The 26,577-nt window shown below is 39.1% G+C and overlaps 1 pseudogene; it reads right to left on the minus strand.

Moving 5' to 3' along the window:
- Positions 1–10,950: 10,950 nt before the first annotated feature.
- On the minus strand, positions 10,951–25,837 carry LOC129552294 (sodium/potassium-transporting ATPase subunit beta-3-like; annotated as a pseudogene).
- Between the last annotated feature and the right edge of the window lie 740 nt (positions 25,838–26,577).

Raw genomic sequence — 26,577 nt, forward strand, 5'->3', positions numbered from 1 at the left:
CATCTCATCCTCTGTTGTCCCCTTCTCCTCCTGCCCCCAATCCCTCCCAGCATCAGGGTCTTTTCCAATGAGTCAGCTCTTCGCATCACGTGGCCAAAGTATTGCAGTTTCAGCTTTAGCATCAGTCCTTCCAATGAACACCCAGGATTGATCTCCTTTAGAATGGACTGGTTGGATCTCCTTGCAGTCCAAGGGACTCTCAAGAGTCTTCTCCAGCACCACAGTTCAAAAGCATCAATTCTTCGGCGATCAGCTTTCTTCACAGTCCAACTCTCACATCCATACATGACCACTGGAAAAACCATAGCCTTGACTAGACGGACCTTGGTTGGCAAAGTAATGTCTCTGCCTTTTAATAGACTGTCTAGGTTGGTCAGGACTTTGCTTCAAAGGAGTAAACGTCTTCTAATTTCATGGCTGCAATCACCATCTGCAGCAATTTTGGAGCCCAGAAAAATAAAGTCAGCCACTGTTTCCCCATCTATTTCCCATGAAGTGATGGGACTGGATGCCATGATCTTAGTTTTCTGAATGTTGAGCTTTAAGCCAACTTTTTCACTCTCCTCTTTCACTTTCATCAAGAGGCTGTTTAGTTCTTCTTCACTTTCTGCCATAAGGGTGATTATACATATATTCCCTCCCTCTTGAACTTCCATCCCCTTCCATCTTACTCCTCTAGGTGACAACAGAGCACCTGTGTTATACAGCAACTTCTCACCAGCTACCCATTCTACACATAATAGTGCATATATTCTGATGCTATATTTTCAATTTGTCCCACTCTCTCCATCCCCCACTGGGTCCACATATCCATTCTCTACATCTGTGTCTCTATTCGTTCCCTTCAAATAGGTTCATCAATAACCTTTTTCTAGATTCCATGTATATGTGTTAATATAAGATATTTGTTTTTCTCTTTCTGACTTTACTCTGTATAGGCTCTAGGTTCATCTGCCTCACTAGGACTCAAATTCACTTTTTTATGGCTGTTAATGTTCTATTGTATATATGTACCACAGATTCTTTATCCATTCATCTGTCAGTGGATATCTAGGTTGCTTCCATGTCCTGGCTATTGTAAAGAGTGCTGCAATGAACATTGGGGTACATGTGTCTTTTAGAATTGTGGTTTTCTCATGATGTTTGTCCAGTAGTGAGGTTGCTAGGCCATATGGCAGGTTTATTCTTAGTTTTGAAAGGAAACTCCATACTGTTCTCCATAATGGCTGTATCAGTTTACATTCCTACCAGCAGTGCAGGAGAGTTCCCTTTCCTCCATATCCTCTCCAACATTTATTGTTTGTAGATTTTTTTGATGATGGGTATTCTAACTGGTGTGAAATGATACCTTAATGTAATTTTGATTTGCATTTCTCCAATTATGAGCAATGTGGAACAGCATTTCATGTGTTTATTGGCCATCTGTATGATTCTGGAGAAATGTCTGTTCAGGTCTTCTGCTCATTTTCTAACTGAACTTTTTGTTTTCCTGATATTCAGCTGTATGAGCTGTTATATGTTCTAGAGATTAATCCTTTGTCAGTTATTTCATTTGCAATTATTTTTTTCCATTTGCAGGGTTGCATTTCATCTTGTTTATTATTTTCTTTGTTGTTTTTTTTCAATCACTGAGTTGTGCCCAATTCTTTGTGACCCCATGGACTACAGCACACTAAGCTTCCCTGTCCTTCACCATCTCTTGGAGATGCTCAAACTAATGTTCATTGAGCAGTGATGCCATCCAACCCTTTCTCCATATCCTTTCCAACATTTATTGTGTGTAGATTTTTGATGATGGGTATTCTAACTGGTGTGAAGTGACACCTTACTGTAATTTTGATTTGCATTTCTCCAATATGAGCAATGTGGAAGATCATTCATGAGCTCTCACATCATACTTGATTACTGGAAAAACCAAAGCTTTGACTAGATGGACCTTTGTCTGCAGAGTAATGTCTCTGTTTTTTTAATATGCTGTCTAGGTTGGTCATAAATTTTCTTCCAAGGAACAAGTATCTTTTAAATTCATTGCTGCAGTCACCATCTACAGTGATTTTGGAGCCCCCCAAAATAAAGTCTGTCACTGTTTCCATTGTTCTCCCATCTATTTGCCATGAAGTGATGGAACCAGATGCCATGATCTTAGTTTTTTGAATGTTGGGTTTTAAGCCAACTTTTTCACTCTCTTCTTTCACTTTCATCAAGAGACTCTTTAGTTCTTCTTTGCTTTCGGCCACAAGGGTGGTGTCATCTGCATATCTGAGGTTATTGATATCTCTTCCAGCAATCTTGATTCCAGCTTGTGCTTCATCCAGCCCAGCATTTCTCATGATGTACTCTGCATATAAGTTAAATAAGTAGGGTGACAATAAACAGCCTTGATGTACTCCTTTCCTGATTTGGAACCAGTCTGTTGTTCCATGTCCAGTTCTGATTGTTATTTCTTGACCTGCATACAGGTTTCTCAAGAGGCAGGTCAGGTGTTCTGGTATTCCCATCTCTTGAAGAGTTTTCCACAGTTTGCTGTGATCCACACAGTCAAAGGCTTTGGCATAGTCAATAAAGCAGAGTAGATGTTTTTCTGGAACTCTCTTGCTTTCCCAATGATCCAACAGATGTTGGCAATTTGATCTCTGATTCCTCTGCCTTTTCTAAATCCAGCTTGAATGTCTGGAAGTTCATGGTTTACATACTGTTGAAGCCTGACATAGAGAATTTTGAACATTACTTTACTAGCATGTGAGATGAGTGCAATTGTGTGGTAGTTTGAGCATTTTTGGCATTGCCTTTCTTTGCAATTTGAATGTAATGGACCCTTTCCAGTCCTGTGGCCACTGCTGAGTTTTCCAAATTTTCTGGGATATTGAGTACAGCACTTTCACAGCATCATCTTTTGGGATTTGAAATACCTCAACTGGAATTCTATAACTTCCAATAGCTTTGTCTGTAGTGATGCTTCCTCAGGCCCACTCGACTTTGCATTCCAGAATGTCTGGGTCTAGGTGATTAATCACACCATCATGATTATCTGGGTCATGAGGATCTTTTTGGTATAGTTCTTCTGTGTATTCTTGAGACCTCTTCTACAGACTGGTTCCAAATCAGGAAAGGAACATGTCGAGGCTCTATATTGTCACCCTGTTATTTAACTTATGTGTAGAGCACCTCATGAGAAATGCTGGACTGGATGAAGCACAAGCTGGAATCAAGATTGCCGGGAGAAATATCAATAACCTCGGATATGCAGGTGACACCACCCTTATGGCAGAAAGTGAAGAAGAACTAAAGAGCCTCTTGATAAAAATGAAAGAAGGGAGTGAAAATGTTGTCTTAAAACTCAACATTCAGAAAACTAAGATCATGGCATCTGGCCCCATCACCTCATGCCAAATAGATGGGAAAACAATGGAAACAGACTTTTGGGGCATTCCAGAATCCCTGCAGATGGTGACTGCAGCCATGAAATTAAAGACACTTGCTCCTTGGAAGAAAAGTTATGACCAACCTAGACAGCATATTAAAAAGCAGAGACATTACTTTGCCAACAATGGTCTGTATAGTTAAAGCTATGGTTTTTCCAATAGTCATGCATGGATGTGAGAGTTGGACTACAAAGAAAGCTGAGCGCTGAAGAATTGATGCTTTTGAACTGTGGTTTTAGAGAAGATTCTTGACAATGCCTTGGACAGCAAGGAGATCCAACCAGTCCATCCTAAAGGAAATCAGTACTGAATACTTATTGGAAGGACTGATGTTGAAGCTGAAACTCCAATACTTTGGCCACCTGATGCGAAGAACTGACTCCTTAGAAAAGACCCTAATGCTGGTAAATATTGAAGGCGGGAGGAGAAGGGGACAACAGAGATGAGATGGTTGGAGGGCATCACCAACTCAGTGGACATGAGTTTGAATAGGCTCTGGGAGTTGGTGATGGATAGGGATGCCTGGCGTGGTCCAGTCCATGGGGTCACGAAGGGTCTGACATGACTCAGTAACTCAGCTGAACTGAACTGAAGACGTTTCTTTATAGTTTAACTCTCAAATGCATTCATGGCTACTGGAAAAACCATAGCTATGACTATGTAGACCTTTGTTGGCAAAGTAATGTCTCTGCCTTTTAATATGCTGTTTAGGTTTGTCACAGCTTTTCTTCCAAGGAGCAAGCATCTTTTAATTTCATGGCTGCAGTCACCATCTGCAGTGATTTTGGAGCCCAAGAAAATAAAGTCTATCACTGTTTCCATTGTTTCCCCATCTATTTTCCATGGTGATCATGCATGGCATGATCTTAATTTTTGAATCTTGAATTTTAAACCAGCTCCGTTTTGCTCTCCTCTTTCACTTTCATCAAGAGGCTCTTTAGTTCCTCTTTGCTTTCTGCCATAAGGGTGGTGTCCTCAGCATATATGAGGTTATTGATATTTCTCCCAGCAAGCTTCTTCTTGTGCTTGTGCTTTTTCATCAGGCCTGGCATTTTGCATGATGTACTCTGCATAAGCAGGGTGACAATATACAGCCTTGACATACTCCTTTCCCAATTTGGAACAAGTCCATTGTTCCATGTCCAGTTCTAACTGTTGCTGCTTGACCTGCATACTGATTTTTCAGGAGGCAGGTAAGGTGGTCTGGTATTCCCATCTCTTTAAGAATTTTCCACAGTTTGTTGAGAGCCACACAGTCAAAGGTTTTAGCATAGACAATGAAATGGAAGTAGATGTTTTTCTGGAATTCTCTTGCTGTTCCTGTGATCCAAGGGATGTTGGCAATTTGATCTCTGAGTTCTGCCTTTTCTAAATCCATCTTGAACATCTGAAAGTTCTCAGTTCATGTATTGTTGAAGCCTAGCTTGAAGATTTTGAGCTTTTTTTTTTTTTTTTGCTAGAGTGTGAAATGAGTGCAATTGTGTCATAGTTTGAATGTTCTTTGGCGTTACACTTCTTTGGGATTGGAATGAAAACTGACCTTTTCCAGTCTTGTGGCCACTGCTGAGTTCTCCAAATTTGCTGACATATTGAGTGCAGCACTTTCACAGCATCATCTTTTAGGATATGAAATAGCTCAGCTAGAATTCCATCACCTCCATTAGCTTTGTTTGTAGTGATTCTTCCTAAAGCCCCCTTGACTTTGCATTCCAAGATATCTGGCTCTAAGTGAGGGATCACACCATTGTGGTTATCCGGGTCATTAAAATCTTTTTTGTATAGTCCTTCTGTGTATTCTTGCCACCTCTTCTTCTCTTCTGCTTCTGTTAGGTCCATATTGTTTCTGTCCTTTATTGTGCCCATCTTTGCAATGTTTGGAATGTTCTCTTGGTATCTCTAATTTTTTTGAAGAAATCTCTAGTCTTTCCCAGTCAACTCTTTTCCTCTATTTCTTTGCATTGTTCACTTAGGAAGGCTTTCTTATTTCTCCTTTCTATTCTTGGAACTCTGCATTCAGATGGGTATATCTTTCCTTTACTCCTTGCCTTTTGAGTCTCTTTTTTCCCCAGCTCTTTTTAAGGCCTCCTCAGACAACCATTTTGTCTTTTTGAATTTCTTTTTCTTGTGAATGGTTTTGATAACTACCTTCTGTACAGTGTTACAAATCTCCACGCACAGGTCTTCAGGCTCTCTGTCTATCAAATCTAATCCCTTGAATCTATTTGTCATTTCCACTGTAAAATTTAAGGGTTTTGATTTAAGTCATACCTGTTGGCCTAGTGGTTTTCCCTACTGTCCTCAATTTAAGTTTGAATTTGGCAATAAGGAGTTCATGGTCTGAGCCACAGTAAGCTCCTGGTCTTGTTTTTGCTGACTGTATGGCACTTCTCCATCTTTGCCTGCAAAGAATATAATCAATCTGATTTTGCTATTGACCATCTGGTGATGTCCATGTGTAGAGTCATTTTTTTGTGTTGGTGCAAGTGGGTGTTTGCTATGAACAGTGTGTTTTCTTGGAAAAATTCTGTTACCCTTTGCCCTGCTTCATTGCATACTCCAAAGCCAAACGTGCAGGTTATTCTGGGTATGTCTTGATTTCCTACTTTTGCATTCCAGTCCCCTATGATGAAAAGGACATCTTTTTTTTTTTTTTGGTGTTAGTTCTAGGTCTTGTAGGTTTTCAGAGAACCATTCAATTTCAGCTTCTTTGGCATTATTGGTTGGGACATATTTGAATTACTGTGATATTGAATGATTTGCATTGGAAACGAACAGAGATCATTCTGTCATTTTTGAGATTGCATCCAAGTACTGCATTTCAGACTCTTGTTGACTATATGAGGGCTACTCCATTTCTTCTTTGCTGTGTAAAAGCTTTTAAGTTTGATTAGGTCCTATTCATTTATTTTTATTTTTCATTTCCATTACTCCAGGAGGTGTGTCAAAGAGGATCTTGCCGTGGTCATGTCAAGGAATGTTCTGCCTATGTGTTCCCTGAAGAGCTTTATACTTTCTGACATTACATTTAAGTCTTTAATTCATTTTGAGCTTATTTTTGTGTATGGTGTTAGGAAGAAAAGAAAAGCAAAAAAGGTTGTCTGAGGAGGCCTTATAAATAGCTGGGAAAAGAAGAGAAAAGAAGGGTTAATCTTCACATTATACAAACAGCTCATGTGGCTCAACAACAGAGAAACAAACAACCCAATTGAAAAATGGGTGGAAGATCTAAATAGACATTTCTCCAAAGAGACAGACAGATGTCTAAAAAGTAGATGAAGAGATGCTCAGTAAATATTTGTTGTTGTTCTTAAGTCATTCAGTCATGATCATTGACTGCAGCATTCCAGGTTTCCCTGTCTTTCACCATCTCTCGAAGCTTGTTCAAATTCATGTCCATTGAGCTGGTGATATCATCCAACCATCTCATCCTCTGTTGTCCCATCCTCTTTTCACCCTCAATCTTTCCAAAATTCAGGGTTTTCTTCTGATGAGTTGGCTCTTCACGTCAGGTGGCCAAAATATTGGAGCTTCAGCTTCAGCATCAGTCCTTCCAATGAATGTTCAGGGTTGACTTTCTTTAGGATTGACTGGTTGGATCTCCTTGCTGTCCAAGGGACTGAAGAGAATCTTCTCCAATGCCACAGTTAAAAAGCATCAATTCTTCAGCACTCAGCCTTCCTTATGGTCCAACTCTCATATCCATACTTGATTACTGGAAAAACCATAGCTTTGACTAGATGGACCTTTGTCTGCAAAGTGATGTCTCTGCTTTTTAATATGCTGTCACAGCTCTTCTTCCAAGAAGCAAGCGTCTTTTAATTTCATGTCTGTAGTCATCATCTGCAGTGATTTTGGAGCCCCCAACATAAAATCTGTCACAGTTCCGATTGTTTCCCCATCTATTTGCCATGAAGCGATGGGACTGGATGCCATGATCTTAGTTTTTTGAATGTTGAGTTTTAAGCCAGGTTTTTCACTCTCCTCGTTCACCTTCATCAAGAGGCTCTTTAATTCCTCTTTGCCATAAGAGTGGTGTCATCTGCATATCTGAGGTTATTGATATTTCCCCTGGCAATCTTGATTCCAGCTTGTGCTTCTTCTTCCAGCCCGGCATTTCAAATTATGTACTCTGTATGGTGTTAGGAAGTGTTCTAGTGTCATTCTTTTACAAGTGGCTGACCAGTTTTCCCAGCACCACTTGTTAAAGAGACTGTCTTTTTTCCATTTTATATTCTTGCCTCCTTTGTCAAAGATAAGGTGTCCATAGGTGCGTGGATTTATCTCTGGGCTTTCTATTTTGTTCCATTGATCTATATTTCTGTCTTTATGCCAGTACCATACTGTCTTGATGACTGTGGCTTTGTAGTAGAGCCTGAAGTCCAGCAGGTTAATTCCCCCAGTTCCATTCTTCTTCCTCAAGATTGCTTTGGCTATTCGAGGTTTTTTGTATTTCCATACAAATTGTGAGATTATTTGTTCTAGCTCTGTGAAAAATATCATTGGTAGCTTGATAGGGATTGCATTGAATGTATAAATTACTTTGGGTAGTATACTCATTTTCACAATATTTATTCTTCTAATCCACAAACACGGTATATTTCTCCATCTATCAGTGTCCTCTTTGATTACTTTCACTAGTGTTTTACAGTTTTCTATGTACCAGTCTTTTGTTTCTTTAGGTAGATATATTCCTAAGTATTTAATTCTTTTCGTTGCAACAGTGAATGGAATAGTTTCCTTAATTTCTCTTTCTATTTTCTCATTATTATTGTATAGGAATGCAAGGGATTTCTGTGTGTTGATTTATATCCTGCAATGTTACTGTAATCATTGATTAGCTCTAGTAGTTTTCTGGTAGAGTCTCACACAAAAATAAACTCAAAATGGATTAAAGAGCTAAATGTAAGACCAGAAACTATAAAACTCCTAGAGGAGAACATAGGCAAAACACTCTCCGACATAAATCACAACAGGATCCTCCATGACCCACCTCCCACAATATTGGAAATAAAAGCAAAAATAAACAAATGGGACCTAATTAAAATCAAAAGCTTCTGCACAGCAAAGGAAACTATAAGTAAGGTGAAAAGACAGCCTTCAGAATGGGAGAAAATAATAGCAAATGAAGCAATTAATAATCCTGATAAAGGATTAATCCTGATAAAGGATTAATCTCAAAAATATATAAGCAACTCCTGCAGCTCAATTCCAGAAAAATAAACGACCCAATCAAAAAATGGGCCAAAGAACTAAACAGACATTTCTCCAAAGAAGACATTCAGATGGCTAACAAACACATGAAAAAATGCTCAACATCCCTCATAATCAGAGAGATGCAAATCAAAACCACAATGAGATACCATTTCACATCAGTCAGAATGGCTGCTATCCAAAAGTCCACATGCAATAAATGCTGGAGAGGATGTGGAGAGAAAGGAACCCTCTTACACTGTTGGTGGGAATGCAAACTAGTAGAGCCACTATGGAGAACAGTGTGGAGATTCCTCAAAAAACTGGAAATAGAACTGCCATATGATCCAGCAATTGCACTTCTGGGCATACACACCGAGGAAACCAGAATTGAAAGAGACACATGTACTCCAATGTTCACTGCAGCACTGTTTATAATAGCCAGGACATGGAAGCAACCTAGATGTCCATCTGCAGACAAATGGATAAGAAAGCTTTGGTACATATACACAATGGAGTATTATTCAGCCATTAAAAAGAATACATTTGAGTCAGTTCTAATGAGGTGGATGAAACTGGAGCCTATTATACAGAGTGAAGTAAGCCAGAAAGAAAAACACCAATACAGTATACTAACGCATATATATGGAATTTAGAAAGATGCAAATGATAACCCTGTATACGAGACAGCAAAAGAGACACCGATGTATAGAACAGTCTTTGGGACTCTGTGGGAGAGGGTGAGGGTGGGATGATTTGGGAGAATGGCATTGAAACACGTATGTTGTCATATGTGAAACGAGTCACTAGTTCAGGCTTGATGCATGTTATAGGATGCTCGGGGCTGGCGTGCGGGGATGACCCAGAGGGAGGATAAAGGGAGGAGGGAGGTGGGAGGGGGGTTCAGGAGGGGGAACTTATGTAAACCCAGGGCGAATTCATGTCAATGTATGGCAAAACCAATCAATATAATATTGTAAAATAATTTGCCTCCAATAAAAAATAAATTACTTAAAAAAAACACAAATTATGTACTCTGCAGAGAAGTTAAATAAGCAGGGTGACAATATACAGCCTTGACATACTCCTTTCCCAATTTGGAACCAGTCCATTGTTCCATGTCCAGTTCTAACTGTTTCTTCTTGATCTGCATAGAGGATTCTCAGGAGGCAAGTAAGGTAGCCTGGTATTCCCAATTGTTTAATAATATTCTACAGTTTGTTAAGATCCACACAGTCAAAGGCTTTAGCATAGTCAATGAAGCAGAAGTAGATGTTTTTCTGGAATTCTCTTGCTTTTTCTATGATCTAGAGGATGTTGGCAATTTGATCTCTGGTTCCTCTGCATTTTCTAAATTCAGCTTGTATACCTATAAGTTCTCAGTTTCATGTATTATTGAAACCTACCTTGGAGGATTTTGAGCACTACCTTGCTAGCGAGTGAAATGAGTATAATTGTGTCATAGTTTGAACATTCTTTGGCATTGCCCTTCTTTGGGTTTGGAATGAAAATGACCTTTTACAGTTCTGTGGCAACTGCTAAGTTTTCCAAATTTGCTGACATATTGAGTTCAGCACTTTAACAGCATCATATTTTAGGATTTGAAATAGCTCAGCTGGAATTCCATCACCTTTACTAACTTTGTTCGTAGTGATGCTTCCTAAGGCCCACTTTACTTCATTCTTCAGGAGGTCTGACTCTAGGTGAGTAGTCGTGATTATCTGGGTCATTAGGATTTTTTTTTTTTTTTTACCTTTCAAATCTACTTTTATTTTCCTTTTTCCTCCTCACATATGAACTTTTACACACGCTGATTTATTGCATGTATAAGGTCATTTGATTTTGGTCAGATACCATTTTGTCCCCTAAAACTTTGCTAGCATCATAATATGACAGTTCAGTTCAGTTCAGTCGCTCAGTCGTGTCTGACTCTCCGTGACCCCATGAATCACAGCACGCCAGGCCTCCCTGTCCATCACCAACAGTTAACCAGTGTTAAATCTATGAAATATTTACATAGCGCAGCACATGAAGCTTTAGACACTTGGCAACTAAACCACATAAAAATTGGACAAGATTTCTAACCTACATGTTCAGAATCAGGTGTTCACAGTTGCTATCTGGTGACTGTACATGGTTCAAAAGGCAACAGAGGCAACACAGTTACTTGGAAGGACTTGGACCACTATCATCTGGAAGCACATTATGTTACCCCAGTGTCATGTCCCACTCCACTTTTCTCCACGGTAGTCTCATAATTCTGGAATGTCAGGTTCGGCTGATACAAAATGAAGACAGACAACACAACGTTTACTCTCTGGAGACATCCTAACTCTTACTATGCATGCATGGTGATCTTGAATGTAACTTGCCCTAAATCTTGTCATGGTCATTCTGGGTTTTTAGATTGGGTGATCCATCAATCTTGCACTCAACCACTGCTTCTTTTACATCAGCATCACTATCAAAGCTGAGCTGGATGGCAACTAGTGGCTGCAGGTAGCTCCCATGCAGTTTTTTTTTTTTTTCCATAATATGGAAAATATTTTAAATCTATCTTTCCATTGGGAGGATATGTTGATAGAACTGTGCTTTCACTCTTTGCAATATTGTCTATCCTTGGTTCTCCTTGAGGCTGTAATCCAATTGTTTTGTTAATTTTCATAAGAACACAAGGGTTTCCTGCTTGGTAGCCAAACGTGGGATCATCCACACCACTGTATGCTTCAAATAAGGCAAGAGGAAACTGACATTTCTGCTCAAGAAAGGTTCCAATCTGTGAGATTATTCTATTCTTCTAAGCCATATGAATTCAGACATTTCTTAAGGTCATCAATGTACCCTTGATAGGATTCTGAATCAGACAGGCTGAATGAAAAATCCAACGCCAACACTGGTTTTGGAAAAACTGTAAGCCCTGGACTAGGAATCTGGTCATGATATTTTGGAACCTCATTGTTCAGAGTCTGAAGCATGGTCCACATTGTGAATGAAGAGAGCAGCCAGGAACCCATAACAGACTAGGTGGAAGAGCACGATCAAACCCCAGCTTTTGGTGGGCTGGTTGCAGATGAAGAGCTTCCACTCAGCCAGGCTCTGGTTGAAGGAAGGACGTCTTGTCTTTCTTCATCATGGTGTGTGTGCCATTGACAAGGGGCGCTGTGGCCTTCGGGGTGGAGCAGCGAGGAGCGCGGAGACGCGTCCAGGCTCCAGCTGCACAGCCCAGCGCCAGCGGCAGAAGACAATGGGGCTGAGGAAACCTCCTGGCTGTGGAGTGTGCTCAAACCGACTGTGCTGCACCGCGCCCAGTTGGGGTGCCACTGGGCAATGGTTCCGCCCTCCGGAGCCGATCCCTGCGCTGTTCAGGCCCCCAAGATCTTTTTCTTGTATAGTACTTCTGTGTATTTTTACCACCTCTTCTTAATATCTTCTGCTTCTGTTAGGTCCATATTGTTTTGTTAGAGTCCGGAGTCGCCCTTCCCTCAAAGGAACAGAGGACACTCACGATAATGCAAGACACACAGCGAGGTTTATTTCCAGCTAGCTGGGGTCCAAGTGTCCGCCCGACGCAGCGGGTTTCAACAAGGACCCCGAGCACTCAGAGCCAAGGGGTTATATAGCATTTTCAAATCATGATATTTCTTAATTACCTGACTCACAGGAATTTTTTCATTACACACACACACAGCTGTGCCTATCTCTCTCCTGGGGTCTTAACAGATAAGTTTATCAGACCTGTTTACCTAATTTTCAGTGTCGAAGCCTCCCACATCCTTGGTGTTTAAGATTAACTTGCCTTCCTGGTACTTAAGATTAACTTGTCTCCCAGGTTTTATCTAGTTCTTCTTCCCTCAAGTCACATACTCAGTAAAAATGGTTTTTCCGGCCTCTAAGATGGCCGTTCTTATGCTAACCCATTCTTACAGTTTCTGTCTTTTATTGTGCCTACGTTTTCCATGAAATATTCCCTTGGTATCTCTGATTTTCTTAAAGAGATCTCTAGTCTTTCCTATTCTATTGTTTTCATGTATTTCTTTGCATTGTTCACTTAGGAAGGCTTTCTTATCTCTCCTTGCTCTTCTTTAGAACTCTGCATTCAGATTGGTATATCTTTCCTTTGTTCCTTTGCCTTTCACTTCTCTTCTTTTCTCAGCTATTTGTAAGGCCTTCTCAGACAACCATTTTGCCTTTTTGCTTTTCTTTTTGTTTGGAATGGTTTTGATCACCACCTCCTATGCAATGTTATAAACCTCTGTGCATAGATCTTTAGGCACTCTATGTCAGATATAATCCCTTGAATCTGTTTGTCACTTCCACTGTATGATTGTAAGAGATTTGTTTTAGGTCACTAATTACTGGGACTTCCCTGGTGGCACTAGTGTTAAAGAACATGTCTACCAATTCAGGACATGTGAGAGATGCGTGTTTGATCCTTGGGTTGGGAAGATCTCCTGGAGAAGGAAATGGCAACCTACTCTAATATTATTACCTCGTTAATCCCATTGTCAGAGGAGCCTGGTGGGCTACAGTCCATGGGGTTGCAAGCAATCAGACACAACTAAAGTTACTTAGCACTCATGCATGCACTAATTATTAGAGGAATGCAAATCAAATCAACAATGGGGTATCACCTCATACTTGTCAGAATGGCATCATCAGAAAAGCTACAAACAATAAATACTGGAGAGGGCGTGAAGAAAAGGGAGCCCTCCTACACTGTTGATGGGAATATAAATTGATAGAGCCACTATGGAGAACAGTATGGAGTTTCCTTAAAAAAATAAAAATAGAGCTAACATATGATTCAGAAATCCCACTCCTAGTCATATATCCAGAGAAAATCATAATTCAAAAGGATACATGTATCCAAATGTTCATTGCAGCACTATTTACCATAGCCAGAACCTGGAAGCAACCAAATGTGTATCAACAGAGGAATGGATAAGAAGATGGGGTATGTATGTACAATGGAATGTTACTTAGGCATAAAAAGGAATGATTTAATGCCATTGGCAGTAACATGGATAGACTTAGAAATCATCACTGAGTGAAGTAAGTCAGATAGAGAAAGAAAAATATCATGTTATAGCATTTGTATGTGGAATCTAACATAAAAAAGGGTACAAATGAGCTTATTTAACAAAACGGGAATTGAGTTACAGATGTGGAAAACTAATTTGTGGTTACCAAGGGTAAGGGGTGGACGGATAAATTGGGAGATTGGAACTGACATATGCACACTACTATACATAAAATAGATAACTAACAAGAACCTGCTGGAAACTACTCAATACTCTGTAGTGGCCTATATTAGGAAAGAATCTGAAATAGAGTGGAGACATATATATGCATAAGTGTTTCATTTTGCTGTATATTTGAAACTAACACAACATTGTAAATCAACTATACTCCAATAAAAATTTTAAAGATTAAGTCTCTTAATTTGTATTCTTAAAATGGAGAACATAGAATCTCACATTAGAAAAAACCATAAGGAAAATATTTTTGGGTAGTAATATATTTATTCTAAACATAAATATTTATACTCTAAAATGATTATTATGGTCAGAGAAGATGCTTGACATGATTTCAATTTTCTTAAATTTACTGATATTTGATTTGTGACCCAAGATGTGATCTATCCTGGAGAATGTTGAAAGTGCACTTGAGAAGAAGGTGTATTCTTCTGCATTTGGATGGAATGTCCTGAAGATATCAAGGAGATCCATCTCATCTAATGTATCACTTAAAACTTGTGTTTCCTTATTAATTTTGTTTTGATGATCTGTTCATTGGTGTGAGTGGGGTGTTAAAGTCTCCTACTATTATCATGTTACTGTTAATTTCTCCTTTTATGTCTGTAAGAGTTTGTCTTATGTATTGAGGTGCTCCTATGTTGGGTGCATAGATATTTACTGTTGTTATGTCTTCCTTCTGGATTGCTCCCTTGATCATTATGTAGTGTCCTTCCTTATCTCTTGTAATATTCTTTATTTTAAATTCTATTTTGTCTGATATGAGGACTGTTACTCCAGCTTTCTTTTGCTTTCTATTTGTATGGAATATATTTTTCCATCCTCTCAGTTTCAGTCTATATGTGTCTTTAGGTCTGAAGTGGGTTTCTTGTAGAGAGCATAATATGGGTCTCTCTTTTTTTTTAAAATCCATTCAGCCATTCTGTGTCTTTTGGTTGGTGCATTTAATCCATTTACATTTAAAGTAATTATTGATATATATGTTCCTATTGCCGTTTTCTTAGTTGTTTGGGGTTTGATTTTGTAGATCATTTTCTTCTCTTGCATTTCTTGACTACATAAGTCCCTTTAACATTTGTTGTAAAGCTGGTTTAGTGGTACTAAATTCTTTTAACTTTTGTTTGTCTGTAAAGCTTTTGATTTCTCCATCAATTTTGAATGAGATCCTTGCCAGGCAGAGTGATCTTGGCTTTAGATTTTCCCCTTTCAGTACTTTAAATATATCCTGCCATTCTCTTCTGGCCTGCAGAGTTTCTGCTGAAAGATTAGTAGTTAAATGTATTGGGTTTCTCTTGTATGGTATTTGTTCCCTTTCCTTGCTGCTTTTAATATTATTTTTTATGTTTAGTATTTGTTAGTTTGATAGTATGTGTTTTGGTGTATTTCTCCTTGGGTTTATCCTGTATGAGACTCTTTGCACTTCTTGGACTTGATTGACTCTTTCCTTTTCCATATTGGAAAAATTTCCAACTATAATCTCTTCAATCGTTTTCTCATGTTCTTTCTTTTTCTCTTCTTCTTCTTGGACCCCTATAATTTGAATGCTGGTGCATTTAATATTGTCCAAGAGGTCTCTGAGATTATCCTTAGTTCTTTCCATTCTTTTTACTTTATTCTGCATTTTAGAAGTTATTACCACTATTTCATCATCCACCTCACTTGTCCATTCTTCTGCCTCAGATATTCTGTTACTGATTCTTTCTACAGTATTTTTAATTTCAGTAATTTTGTTGTTTGTCTCTGTAGGTTTATTCTTTATTTCTTCTAGGTCTTTGTGAATTGATTCTTGCATTTTCTCCATTCTATTTTCAAGGTTTTGGATCAACTTTACTATCATTATTCTGAATTCTTTTTCTGGTAGTTTGCCTATTTCCTCTTCATTTACTTGGACTTGTGTGTGTCTAGGTTGTTCCTTCATTTGAACAGTATTTCTCTGCCTTTTTATTATTTTCTTTTAACTTATTATATTTGAGGTCTCCTTTTCCCAGGCTTTGAGGTTGAATTATTTTTTCATTTTGGTTTCTGCCTTCATAAGTTTGGTTCAGTGGATTGTGTAAGCTTCATGTAGGGTGTGCCTTGTGCTTGTGTTCTGGTAGGAAGAGATAAACTGTTTTTCTTCCTCTGACTGTCAGGGCTGAGCCATGTGGTAATCATTCTGCAGATGACTGGGTTTGTATTTTTGTTTTGTTTGTTGTTTGGATGAGGTGTCCTACACAGGATGCTACTGGCAGTTGGGTAATTCTGGGTCTTGTATGCAAGTGGTTGCCTTTGTGGGAGTTCTATTTGATACTCCCTAGGATTAAAAGTTCTCTCCCTCTACTTCCTTCATCGTACCGAGTTTTGGGTGGTTCTATATATACTTTCCCACTGGTCAGGTACTCCTGCCTGCTCTCAACTGGTGTTATGCAAGCAATTCTGGGTCTGAGGTATATTCCTGATGTATCTGCAGAGAGAGATGTACTCCACGTCCACCTACTCCTCCTCCATCTTGTACTCCTGTATTTTGGTGCCTTGAAAAGTCCATGCTGTCTTCCTGCCAAGTTTTCTCAACAAAGTCTGGGGAGAGAGGGCTGTATTGTCAAGTAATTCTGGGAAGTTTTTGCACCGTCACTCCCATTTACTATTTCACAATTCAATGTAAGCAAATTAAAAACAATAAGAAATCTTTGGCTTAACATCATCTAATCCCAAACTTATTTCTGACTCCTGCTCTTCAAAAAATACCTACTGTACCTCACAGAACTGGAGTTCCATGATACTTACTTTGGGGACCAAGATAGTATGTCACAATCTTGCCTTTGATTTCATAAAAATCTCTGAGAGCCATGGGCTCCCTTCCTTTGTGCAAGACATACCAATGAGTAAGATCTGGCTCCAAAGGACTTGCTGTCTTATATCTCTCCCACTTTTTCCCTGGATATTCCCATACCCCCAACCCTGAAAGGAATTCCACATTATGTCAACCAGATGAGTATATTTATTCTCAGCCAGTGATACTAGAGATGAGGGAATGACTCTCCAAGCATAGAACTGGCAGAATTGATAGACATAGTAACAAACTTGATATAGAGTTGATATAGATTATTTATGTCCCCCAAAATTCATATGTGGAAACCTAATCCCCAATGTGATGGTACTTAGAGGTGGGAAATTCGGGAAGTGATTAGGTCAAGAGGGTAGAATACTCATGAATAGGATCTGTACCCTTTGAAAAAGGACCTCAGAGAACTCCCTTGACCTTTCTACCACCAGTGAAATGATGATTGTCTTGAACCAGGATTCAGGCTCTCACTAAACATCAAATCTGCCAGTGCCTTAATACTGGTATTCCCAGCCTCCAGAACTGTCAGATGTAAATTTCCACTGCCTGTAGATGGACTAAGACAGGTGTGAAGGAGAAGATGAAATCAAAGATGACTGTGGTGTTGAGTCCATTCATAAAGAAAGAAAATGGAAAGGGGGTAGAATAAATTATTGTGTGCTCACCATGCCAAGCCCTGTTTTATGCTCTGGGAACAGAGAAATGAACAAAGATAATTTTTATTTTTACCTGTCCAGATTACAGTACAATGGAATATCTGGTCCGAGTCACCTGAAAAATTCACAAATGGCCTTCAGGTAGACAGAACCACATGAGCAATACACTTTAAATTACTCTTGTAAATTTGCTTCTTGAAAAATCCTTACAGTTCAACAGTTGTCCCCTTATTAAAGCACTCCCTCTTAATCTACTGTTAAAAATATGTGTGCTTTCTGCCCTCAGGAGCCCTGCAAGGCAGCACAAAGAACATGCAATGAACAGAGGAAGGGAATGAGCTGTGATTCCTACTTCAGTCTTTTCAGTCACAACAACAGAAGAGAAAATTCACGAGCAGCATAAGCAATATTTGAATGAGATGTGGATATTATCAGCATTTGATATGCACTGAGAACCTTCTAGATACAAGACTCTGTGTTGGACGCTTTATGAATGCGATCTCATCCTCTCTAAGATGCACTTTTTTCAGCCCTGTAAATAATTGAAAACATGCCATAGAGGTCTCTCTGTTCTATCAAGGAGGTAAATGTGTATTTTGCAAATACAAATAAAATTTCAACAAGAAGCTTACTAATTTTTCAGTGATCAGTTATCCTTAAGATATAGAAAAAACAGAATCAGACCTAGTTGCAAACTATAAGAGGTCTAATAACAAGCACATTCATTCTTTTATACAACATGAGTTCATTCTTGGATTGAATTTTTGGAAATCTGTATGTTACACTTAAACCAGAGGGAGAAGTTTAACCTGCAGAACATTTTATAGCAGAATGCCAAGTTAAAGGTCTTTTCTCCTGTGACATCAAGCAAGGAGGCCAACCAAGGGTCATTTTTCATTTCTTCTTTTGCTCTTCTATGTTTTACAATTTTTCAGTGAAAATGGGGTGGGGAGGGGGGTAGGCAAGAAAAGGACAGGACTATGGAATTATTTTGGTAAAGTCTCTTAAAACCCAAAATATAAACAGTTGCAAAAACCAGTTGCTAAAAGTTAATATTGATTTTTTAATGTGATAAAGCAACGACAGCTATGTTGTATCTGATCTCCTTCTGTTCGTTTAAGATGAAAGAACACGTCAGGGAGAACTTGAGGTATTCTTCCTCACCGTCAGCATCCCCCATCTCTTCTCAAATCGTGTTAATGAAGGTCAATTCATATGTTTAAGTCCATTTGGCCAGTCCCTGGTCTTGATGCAAAGCCTTTTGCAATTACAGGGCTTTAAACTATCCATAAGTCTTGACAAGATTTTTTCTCCCAGAAGCAAATTATCTCTTTGATCCCTCCAAGAGACTCGACTTTGAATATCTGATTCACCATCTTCATTATTAATGATGTCAAGAAAGAGCCAAGATGCATAAAAACAACAACAAGACCAAAAAAAAAAAAAATACACCAGCCTGCAAAAGATCAAGTGTACAAGCAGGAATCAAAATCAGATGACTTAAAGAGGAAATCTAGAGAGGGTTGAGAGAAATAATAGACTTAGGAGTCAGACAGGCCTGAATTTGAATCCCAGCTTTATCACTTAGAATTAAGTAACTGGCAAGGATTTCTAACCTCTTTGAACTTCGGTCTCTTCATTAGTGAATTTAAGTATATTACAAAGTGGCTTTAAGGATTAAGTGAGATGGCATGTATGCACAGACAGAAACTGTACATGGAAACCTTACCCTTGTCTTAGAGGGTGATTTGGGAGATTATTTGAAATAGCACATCTAAGACACATATCACAGAGTCTGGCACATGGTAAGTGTTCATAATATGATATAATGATTATTATTCTCATTGAATTCTTATGTCCTTACTCATCTGGAAGTGGGTAAGCTGAGCTACTTCTAACAGGAATGCAGATGACCAATTTCAAAACCTTGAGTTACTAAGAAATGAGACTGGGCCAAGTCTAATAAAAATAGCAAAATCTCCAGGGCAGACAGAGAAGAAATATAGTCTCTTCATATTTCTATTCATATGGACCACAGACTAAGGGGAGTATGTAAACAAATGTGCATTGTTACCATGAGACCCAAAGTTGAAGGTCCTTGGTAGGTGACTGAGTCCTATATACTCTGGCACTATAATTTAAGTTTATACCAGAGCACTAAAGAGTTCTAAATACTAAGAAGCTGTTCACTAGGACCAAATAGAGTTGAACAATAGACATCATCTACATTTTCCCAGAAGAGACGGGATGGAGAGTTTGATAAGAATTTATTCATGTCTTCATTCATTCAAATTTACAACCTGCCTAACTCTAACAGAATTCCAGGATGGCGAGGCCTTCTATAGCACAAGGAGGCTGGGGACTGCAGTCAATCCTGAGGGCCCTTTGAATATAATGAATAATACTTATGATATGGTTATTGCTGTTTATACGTAAGAAAGTTAAAGTTCTGGAGATGGATGGTCATCATTGTAGCACAACAATGTCAGCATACTTAATATTTCCAAGATGTAAATTTAAAATGGTTCAAATGATAAATTTTACATTCTTTATATCTCATTACAATTTTAAAAAATAATATTTATTTTTCCTTTCTTAACTTCAGGTATTGCCTCTGACATTCACATAAGAAAAAAACCGACACTAAGGCAATAGCCCTCCATCACAAAACAAAACAAATTTTACATGGAAAAATGTCATTTCTCAGTTATGTTAGGCATGAAAATTAGCAGTTATTTTTTAAATATGAGTGAAATATTTATCATCCCCTGGCAATATGTGTGCACTTAGTCATGCAATGATATCAGCAAAGTTATGTTTTACAAGTCAAGTCAGCCCTCTATAACAGAACAGAGATTATAATGACTCCAGGCTACAGAAAGGACATTGTAGCTGCTGCTCAACTCCTCACCTGTACATCAATCACATTTGCCAAATATTGTACTACTTTCATTAACAAACTGTAATTTTTAACCAAAACATTCATATTTGTGTTAATATAAGACAACCAGGGATTTCCATTTAAAATCACCCAGTACCAGCAGTGATCCTGTTAGTAGTCCTTGGAAGTGCTAGTAAATAACTTCTATTCATAGACTTACTATAAAAGTTTGCCCACATCACAGAACAGAGACTGCACTAAGATTCAGATTCCATCAGTGGAACAGTACACTGAAGGCACACAGTAAGGGCACAAACATTTCTCCAAGTCACCTACTTGCCACTACTCAAGTACATCTCAGAACTATTTTCCTTAACTCTTGTGCTTTCTGGTGCCACTGCTTCAAACTCACTGGGCCATGGCCACATCCCCTCATCCTTGTTTAGAAAAATTAGGCCAGATTTTAATGAAATTATATGGATGAAAGACTGGAAAAGTCATTTTTAAAGTTATTCCCTAAGAAGTTATCTTTTCCCTCCTAATAGTGTGTGAATTTGAAAGGGGACTTCACTTCCGTTTGGTTTAACTTCTAGATTTATTGAGGAGCTACACTGTATTTTTCCCTCATGGACCACTGCCTTGTCAAGGCAAAGGAGCTTGTATAACTCAATGAAGCTATTGGCCATGCCATGTAGGGCTACCCAAGATGGACAGGTAATAGTGGAAATTTCTGACAAAATGTGATCTACTGGTGGAGAGAATGGCAAACCACTCCAGTATACTAGCTGTGAGAACCCAATGAACTGTATAAAAAGGCAAAAAAGATCTGACACCGAAAGATGAGCCCCTCAGGTCTAAAGGTGTCCAGTATGCTACTGGGGAAGAGTGAAGGACTACTGGACTAATAGCTCCAGAAAGAATGAGACAGCTGGGCTGAAGCAGAAATGACCCTCCATTGTGGATGTGTCTGGTGATAAAAGTAAAATCTGATGCTATAAAGAACAGTATTGTGTAGGACCCTGGAATCTTAGATCCATGAATCAAGGTAAATTGGAAGTGGTTAAGCAGGAGATGGCAAGTTCAAACATTGATATCTTAGGAGTCACTCAATGAAAATGGATGAAAATAGGTGAATTTAATTCAGATGACCATTATATCTGCTACTGTGGGCAAGGATCTCATAGAACAAATGGAGTAGCCCTCATAATCAACAAAAGAGTCTGAAATGCAGTACTTGGATACAACCTTAAAAATGACAGAATGATCTCAGTTCGTTTCCAAGGTAAACCATTCAACATCACAGTAATCCAAGTCTATGACTCAACCATCAGTGCCAAAGAAGCTGAAGTTGATCAGTTCTATGAAGACCTAGAAGACCTCCTAGAATTAACACCAAAAATGATGTCCTATTCATCATAGGGGATTGAAATGCCAAAGTAGGAAGTCAAGATATACCTGGAGTAACAGGCAAGTTTGGCCTTGGAGTACAAAATGAAGCAGGAAAAAGGCTAAAAGAATTCTGCCAAAAGAGCATACTTACCACAGCAAACACTCTTTTTCAAGAACACAAGAGATGACTTTACACATGGACACTACCAAATGGTCAGTATTGAAATCAGATTGGTTACATTCTTTGCTGCTGAGGCTGGAGAAGCTGTACACAGAAAAACAAGACCTGAAGCTGACTATGGCTTAGGTCATCAGAGCCTCATAGCAAAATCCAGGCTTAAACTAAAGAAAGTGAGGAAAACCACTAGGCTAGTCAGGTATGACTTAAATCAAATGCCTTATACAGTGGAGGTGATGAATAGATTCAAGGGATTTGATCTAGTAAACAGAATGCCTGAAGAATATGGACAGAGGTCCATAATAATTGTATAGGAGGCAGTGAACAAAACCATCCCAAAGAAAAAGAAATGCATGAATGCAGAGTGGTTGTCTGAGGTGGCTTTCCTTTGTCTGAGGAAAGAAGAGAAGTGAGAAGCAAGAGAGAAAGTGAAAGGTGTATGCAACTAAATGCAGAGTTCCAGAGAGTAGCAAGGATAGACAAGAAGGCCTTCTTCAATGAACAATGCAAAGAAATAGAGGAAAACAACAAAAAGGGTAAGACTAGAGATTTCTTCAAGAAAACTGAAAATATCAAAGGAACATTTCATCCAAAGATGGGCACAACAAAGGATAGAAATGGTAAAGACCTAATAGAAGCAGAAGAGATCAAGAAGAGATGGAAAGAACACATGGAAGAACAGCACTAAAAAGATCTTAATGATTCAGATAACCACAATGGTGTAGTCTCTCATTCAGAGCTGAACAACCTGGAGTGTGAAGTCAAGTGGACCTTAGGAAGCACTGCTGCCAATGAAGCTGGTGGAGGCAATGGAATTCCAGCAGACTTGTTTAAAATCCTAAAAGATGATGCTATTAAAGTGCTGCACTCAATATATCAGAAAATTTGGAAAACCCAGCAGTGACCACAGGACTGGGAAAGGTCAATCCTCATCCCAGTTCCCAAGAAGGGCAATACTAAAGACTGTTGCACTCATCTCTCATGCTAGTAAGGCTATGCTCAAAATCCTCCAGCTGGGTGTCAGTATTACATGAACTGAGAAACTCCTGATGTTCAAGCTGGGTTTAGAAAAGGGCAGAGGATCCAGAGATCAAATTGCCAGCATTCACTGGATCATAGAGAAAGCAAGGGAATTCGAGGAAAACATCTACCTCTGTTTCACTGACTGCGCTAAAGCCTTTGACAGTGTGGATCATAACAAAATGTGGAAAACTCTTAAAGTGATGGGAATACCAAACCATCTTACCTGTCTCCTGAGAAATATGTATGCATCTCAAGAAGCAACAGTTAGAACCCTGTGTGGAACAACTAACTGATTCAGGATTGAGAAAGGAGTATGACAAGGCTGTTTATTGTCACTATGCTTATTTAACTTTCACATAGAGCACATCATGCGAAATGTCAAGATTGCCAGGAGAAATATCAACAACTTCAGATATGCAGATGATACCACCCAAATGGCAGAAAGTGAAGAGGAACTAAAGAGCTTCTTGATGAGGGTGAAGGAGGAGAGTGAAAAAGACAGCTTAAAAGTCAATATTAAAAAAACTAAGATCATGGCATCTGGTCCCATCACTTCATGGCAAATAGTAGAGGAAAAGGTGGAAGCAGTGACAGATTTCCTTTTCTTGGGCCCTAAAATCACTGTGGATGATGACTGCATCCATGAAATTAGAAGACAATTACTTCTTGGCAAGAAAGCCACGACAAACCTAGACAGTGTGTTAAAAAGCAAAGACATCTGTTTGCTGACAAAGGTCCATATAGTCAAGGCTCTGGTCTTTCCAGTGGTCATGTACAGATGTGAGAACTGGACAATAAAGAAGACAGAGCACTGAAGAATTGATGTTTTCTCACTGTGGTGCTGGAGAAGACTCTTGAGAGTCCGTTGGAAAGCAAAGAGATCAAACTAGTCAATCTTAAAGGAAATCAACCCTGAATACTCTTTGGAAGGACTGGTGCTGAAGCTGAAGCTCCAATACTTTGGCCACCTATGTGAACAGCTGACTCATTGGAAAAGACCCTGATGCTGGGAAATATTGAGGGCAGGAGGAGAAGGGGATGACAGAGGATGAGATAGTTGGATGGCATCACTGATTCACTGGACATGAACTTGGGCAAACTCTGGGTGATGGTGAGGGACAGAGAATCCTGAGGTGCTGTAGTCCACGGGGTTGTGAATAGTTGGACAAAACTTTGTGACTGAACAGCAACACTGCAATTCATATAAGAAGCTTGTCCTAAAGAAAGTTATTATTATTATTACAGGAAAACAACAGTCCACTATTATATGCTTAGTAGGTTTCTGGCAGGCAGAGAAGATGGTCTTCAGAGGCTCTGGTCACTATCAGAAGTCCCATCATCACAAGCATGACTGGGTCTTCCCTCAGATGCAGAGACACTTCTCTGGAACACATAAACCACCATTCATTGTGAAGCTCTGGAAATCAGGCTCTTGTTCTGCCCTTTGGCATGTATTCAGAACCAGTGGTTTCTCCTTTCAACTCCATTGGCTTCATTCAGAAAATCACTGAAATCATTAATATTGGGAAAAGAAGGGTGTATTGTTAGTGTTTGGAAGACAAAAGAAGAACAAAATAATTCAAAGATTTCAGGAATTGAATTTACTCCTTTTGTATGCTTTGCACTGTTCCCAGTACCCTGAAGTCCTTGGAGCCAAAGCAACTGTGAGGTTGTTCATTTAGAGTTTAGTGGCATGGACCTGGAGCCAGGGTTTCTAGGTTCAAATCCTCTCTCTACCACTTCATAGCTGTGTGATGGTGAGCAAGTTAATCTAATATCTTTGTACCTAGGTTTCCTCAACTGTAAAATTGGGCTGGTGGTAATTTAGTCGCTAAGTTTTTTCGATTCTTGTGGCACCATGGACTATAGACCACCAGGCTCCTCTGTCCATGGGATTTTCTGGTCAAGAATACTGGACTGTGTTGCCATTTTCTTCTCCGGGGTATCTTCCCAACCCAGGGATTGAACCTGTGTCTCCTGCATTGCAGGTGGATTCTTCACTACTGAGCCACCAGAGAAACCCTGTAAAATTGGGCTAATGATATTCAATAGTGTCTACCTCACAAGGTTTCTAAGATTAAATGCATTATTGTCTATAAAGTAGTTAGAACAGTATTCAACAAATATTTGCATGGCACATAATAACTGTTGTATAAAAGAAATCCTTACTCTGCCCTCACGGAAACTCATCATTGTCTATCAGTTACCAAGTCTTATTGATTTTGCTTTATAAATACCTTCCAAATCTATCCCTTTCTTTTGATTCCCAGGGTTCTGGTTTTGTCTGTTTTTTGTTGTTTATTTTATGGTTTGCTGCTCTAGTGTTAGTCACTCAATCGTGTCTGACTCTATGGACTGTAGTCAACTAGGCTCCTCATTCATACTGGAGTGAGTAGCCATTTCCTTCTCCAGAGGATCTTCCTGACCCAGGGATTGAACCCATGTCTCTTATGTCTCCTGCATTGGCAGGCATATTCTTTACTGTCTGAGCCTCAGTGATTTTGCTTTCTAAATACCTTCCAAATCTGTCCCCTTCTTCTGACTCCCAGGGTTCTTGTTTTGTCTGAGACTTCATCACTTCTTTCCTATCAATTAGACATCTTTCCACCCTCCTACTGACTACCAGGATCATATTCTTACAATCTTATGACACCACTCTCATGCCTCTAGTGATTCTCCTATCAATGTGGGCAAGGTTCAAACCCATGGCATGTTATCTCAGGACCTTCACACTTTGGTCCCAGAACTTTTCCAATCTCATCTCAGGTCACCCTTCTCCCATCACTTGTGCCCCAACTACTCCTGCATGCCACATTCTATCGTACAGCCATGCTTTCTCATACAAAATTTTCTCTGTCTTAAATGTCAGCCCACAATACTCCTGTCTACTTTCTAAACTCCCACTTATCCTGCAGCCTCTATCTAAAGTATCCTCTTAGCTTACACAAGCCTCAGCCTCATCCGTCAGAGGGCAGACAGAAGAAACAAGAAGCACAGTCTCCCCACAGCTAAAACAAACCATGTTGCAGAAAGTTCATCACAATGAAAAAGCAGAAAGTTATGTCCTAGATGAAGGGACAAGATAAAATCCCAGAAAAACAACTAAATGAAGTGGAGACAGGCAACCTTCCAGGAAAACAATTCAGACTAAAGATAGAGAAGATGATTCAGGATCTTGGGAAAAAATGGAAGCAAAGATTGAGAAGATGCAAGAAATGTTTACCAAAGACCTAGAAGGATGAAAGAACAAGTAAACAGAGATGAATAATACACTAGACGGAATCAATAGCAGAATAACTGAAAGAGAAGAACAATAAATGACCTGGAGGGCAGAATGGTGGAAATCACTGCCATAGGACAGAATATAGAAAAAAGAATGAAAAGAAGTGAAGATAGCCTAAGAGAGCTCTGGGACAACATTAAACGCATTCACATTATAGGGATCATAGAAAAAGAAGAGAAAAAGAAAGGACCTGAGAAAATATTTGAAGAGATAATAGCTGAAAACTTCCCAAGCAAGAGAAAGGAAATAGTCAACCAAATCCAGGAAGCACAGAGAGTTCCAGGAAGGATAAACCCAAGGAGGAACACACCGAGACACACAGTAATCAAACTGACAAAAATTAAAGACAGATACAATATTAAAAGCAACAAAGGAAAAATGACAAATAACATACAAGGGAACTCCCATCAGGCTATCAGCTGATTTCTCAGCAGAAACTCTACAAGCCAGAAGGCAATGGCATGACATATTTAAAGTGA

This window comes from Moschus berezovskii, chromosome 1 (assembly GCF_049115385.1).
Source record: "Moschus berezovskii isolate FMDL1 chromosome 1, NW_MosBer_1.0, whole genome shotgun sequence".
NCBI classification, from domain to species: Eukaryota; Metazoa; Chordata; class Mammalia; order Artiodactyla; family Moschidae; genus Moschus; species Moschus berezovskii.